This window comes from Dasypus novemcinctus, chromosome 14, assembly GCF_030445035.2.
Source record: "Dasypus novemcinctus isolate mDasNov1 chromosome 14, mDasNov1.1.hap2, whole genome shotgun sequence".
Taxonomy (NCBI): Eukaryota; Metazoa; Chordata; class Mammalia; order Cingulata; family Dasypodidae; genus Dasypus; species Dasypus novemcinctus.
This window is the reverse complement of record NC_080686.1, coordinates 63,302,994-63,307,290: the sequence shown is the minus strand read 5'-3', so window position 1 is coordinate 63,307,290 and position 4,297 is coordinate 63,302,994. Positions and strand designations below refer to the sequence as shown.

The window sequence follows — 4,297 nt, the reverse complement described above, 5'->3', positions numbered from 1 at the left end:
CTTCTGCATTTGTTTTTTTCTTTTCTTTTCAAATAATTGACTTGTTGAAGAAAACAAGTCAGTGTCTTTAGCATGCCCCATATTCTAGTTTTCAGTGATTGCTTTCTCTTGGTGTCATTTGACATGCTCCTCAATCCCCTATGTTTTCTATAGGCTAGAAATTAGAATTGACGTCTTCATTAGATTCAATTCCTTTTTTCTTTTTGCAAGTATACATCATGGTGATGCTGTTTGTTCACCGTGCACCACATCTAATTGCATTTTTAGTGATGCTAAGATTAATCAGTGGCTTCAGGTGGTAACATCCTGCTCTCTCCCTTGTAAAGTTCCTCATCATCTTCTTACCATACAGTTTTATCCTTCATTAATGGCCACTGTCTATTTCAGTTTTTTTTAATTAGGGGCTGCAAAATGGTCATTTTCTAATTGTATCGTTTCCTCCATAATCCTCTGAAGTTTCTTATATAAAAAAACTTTCTTTCATTAACTAGAGCTATTTGGCTCATAATGAAAAGGCTGGACAAATGCTGGGGGGTATTCTTGAAACTTCCATAGACTAACACTTATTTTTACACTGTAATGAGTATTTTTATTATGTGTAGCATGTAAGTTAATAATTTTTTAATTTACAGAACTCAAGATGTGATCATTCCACTGTTTAATTATTGAAGTCAACTTAGTTCCTCTGAAGCTTGAAACAAGACTTGTCTTCAAGATTGCCCTGTTTAAGAATCCATGACTGTTTCCAGTCAGCCCTACATAATAACAAGAATATAAAGGTTATTTCCAGGACTGGGTTCTGGAACCGGCTACCTTCTGTTAGCTCTACTGTGTAACACTTGGTTAATAGCCACTCAGAAGGATTCTTATTTGGATTATCCAGGTAAAGCACATTTGCAAGCAGCCTAGGCCTGTACTGTCCAATAGCCATGACCAGATTTCAAAGACACAGAGCATGAAAAAAGTGTAAAATCTTATTGATTGCAGATGATATTAGAAAATAACACGTCGTTTGTATTATTTCTATTGATCAGTGCTGATACAAGCAATGCAGTGAAATAAAAATAAGGAATTGAATGTTCCCAATAGGCTGAATGCTAGCAAGATAGCAAAAAGAAAGATTAGTGGTGGGTTTTTTTTATGGTCAGCACTAAAGCAAATTAGAACTGCATTCTAAAAGCCTTGGTAATGACCATAAACTAACATTTTAGTTGAGTTACATTTAGAATGCACTGGAGTATCTGGATTTTGAAAGGACATCATATTGAATCTTTGTAAAATGAGCAGATAAGCCTTTGGCTTTCACTTTACCCCCAAATTATCAGTTTTGAAAGCCTGAATATACAGCATTGGTTTTCCATAATTGAATCAGAATTTTCAAATAAGAAAGCCCGGGATAAATACTGACCAATTTCCTGCTGGAGTGACTGATAGACAGCCTAGTGGAGTGGTTCCTGGTCTTTCCCTAGTAGACACATGATAAATGGCACCCAACATCTCCAAAGAGGTGATAATAATAGTAGTACAATGTGCCAGGCCCTGTGCTAAGGGCTTCCCACACGGGGACACATTTAATCCTCACACCAACACTCCAAGGTAGGTACTTTATCATTCCCCACTCCACAGGTGAGGACACTGAAGTGAAGGGGGTAAAGGAAATGACCCAAAGTCCCATAGCTATTGGAGCCAGGGCTAACTCTGGCAGTGTGGCTTCAGTATTTGCACTGATACCTACTACCCTGCACCACACCGTAGCCTGCATATGCGGAGAACTGTGCAGAATTCTTGGAGAGTTAGCTATAACTAACTTTCTCTACTATTCAGAGGGCAACTTTAGGTTCATTCTAATTTAATTATTTTCTAAAAGACATAAAACAATGGAAAACATTCTCTTGTATCAGTAGAGAAATCTTTGCAATATACATCACAGTGGTCATGGCTGGCGGGTGGAGACTGCTTTAAGGAATCACAGGAAAGATGGTTCCTCCTGACCATCTGAAGTCGCTCAATTCCAGGTGGATTTTAGGGCACCTCTGGAATGAATCAGATTGTTTAATAATAGCCACTATTTACATAGGGCTTACAATGTGCTAGACTCTGGTCTAAGCTCTTTAAAGATATTAAGTCACCCGTGTGCTTATAGACTCTAGTACAAATCCCAAGGGATGCTAGAGGGTCCAGGTGGGAAAGTTGTGTTCTTCCAGCTTCTCAGAGGGCCTGTCAACCCAGCCCTGCCTCGTAGAAATCAATTAGAATGTGCACAGTCTCGAGGAGCCTCTTGCTGAGCTGAGGTGGTCTCTTGAGGGTGAGAATGTCATTACCCCTCCCAGAAGCAATCTGCCCACCTTTCTCCCCAGCCAGGAGTGCACTCTTTGAATCATGTCATGCTAGAATATTTCAGAACAGCAGCCTGCATACAGCTCCGTCCTCTGTGGCATTAATCAAAGAACACAAAAGCCTAGAGACAACACTGATAGGCCTGCCTTATTGTGATTTGACAGCTCTCATGTCTGTCAACCTGTCATTCCCTGTTGAGGAATCATTTTTCCTCTAGCTTCCTTTCTAATTAATATGGTAAACATTCACCAGGGACACAAGCCAGAGATGAGTGGCTACCCCAGCTGCACCTTACCCAGGCTCTCCTGGATTTCTGAGTCAACATGCTCACTCAAGCTTGACAGCCAGCTTCCCCAAGGCTGCCCCTCTTGTGGCTTCTCGCCAAGGCCGCTCTTAGCCTGGGCTAAGAGCCGCCTCCACCCCCGCCCCAGCCTCTTCTCTTCCCTCTCTCTCCTTCTCAGACTCTCTCTCCCTCCCACTCAGGCAGGCTGGAATTGAGAGGAAGAGTTCAAGAGCTGTGAAAAATGAGCAAAACTTGGGAAAGAGGAAAAACTGCAAACCGGGAGCCCTTCGTGCCAATTTTAGGGCAGCCCCTGTTATGAGAGCAATAAAGAAATAGCAATTTATGCAATTTAGAAGCAAATGGCTCTTTCATCTGGAGTGGCTGTTTAATGAAAAGCACACTCCACCAAGGAGGAGTAGGCTCCTTCTAGAATGATCTGCCTTGCTGTAGCAGAGAAAAGGCTGCCTTGCTGAACTGCTGTTAGAAAACAGCTGGAAGTGGAGAGATGGAGCAGAAAATCGCCTAGTGAATGCGAGGTCCATTTTACGCTTTTGCGTCTTGTGAATGTGATCTGGGGGTGGGGGGAGGCAGGAGGGAATGCTGGCGAGAGCGTTCCTCATTGCCTCACTGTGGGCAGGATAAAGTAGGGTGATGGGAGGCATTGCTAGCCACACTCAATCATTGGACCTTATTCCTTTATCAATGTAATGGCCGTAGCTGTCAACTTTTCTCCCCTCAGCGTGGGATAGTTCCGAACCAGCCAGGTCAGTGCTATCAAAGTGTGGGTCAAAGACCACATTAGCCTTAGAATCACCTGGAAGCTTATTAGAAATGCAGATTTTGTGGCCCCTCCCAAGAGTTACTCAATCAAAATCTGTGGTTTAGCAAGATCTCCCTGGTGATTCTCCTGCACCTGCTAGTTGAGAAGTGGTGCCTTAAGGTGACCTAAGCCTCCCTCTGGGTCAGGGGTTATTAATTTTTGCTCCACGGATCCCTTTGCCAGTCAGGTGAAGTGAATGCTACTGTAATTTACTTACTGCATACATTCATAAGTGAAGGAAATGCTAGGTTTCAGTTAGAGGTCAGAGAAAATAAAGATAATAAGTTGATTTTTTTTCCATTCAGGCTCACGGACCCCCTAGGGGAGGCCTGTGGACCCCTGGTTAAGAACCCCTGCTCTAGGTAGTGGGGAGAGACGTGCGTGGGAGGTGGCAGAGATGACCTCTGAAAGCTTGGGCACTTTCTTTTGTGAGTTTTGAATAGAGGCAGGGAAAAGTGCCCTGTGAGTAACACTGCAGCTCTTACTGCCTGCGGGAAACTTTCTGAAAGCCTGGCTCTTCAGCAATGAGTCACTGGCACTCTTTTCCTTCTAAATTCTACCAGGTCCCTCCTCTCTCCAGGTAGGTAAAATACCAGCATGCAGTGACTTCTGTTTTTTATTTATGCCCAACTGTTTATTTTCTTTTGTCTTTTAGAAATCATATTCATAAAGCATTCATGAAGCTACTGCCTGCATCAGAGTTGGGGGGTTCAACCCTCTCTTCAGAGAAGCTCTGCTAGTTGAAGACCATTGCCGCCCTCTTTTTGGGTGCAGGTCTTCTCCCCAGCGCTCTAGGGCTCGCAGGCATGACTGCTTTAACCACGGAGGCCCTTGGCAAACTTCTGTAGACATCTCCA

General features: G+C 43.3%; 1 non-coding gene across 1 annotated transcript; it reads right to left on the bottom strand.

Moving 5' to 3' along the window:
- Positions 1 to 1,074: 1,074 nt before the first annotated feature.
- On the bottom strand, positions 1,075 to 1,195 carry LOC111763824 (small nucleolar RNA SNORA32). The gene has a single exon (XR_002796591.1). It is a non-coding gene; the product is annotated as a small nucleolar RNA SNORA32 (small nucleolar RNA).
- Between the last annotated feature and the right edge of the window lie 3,102 nt (positions 1,196 to 4,297).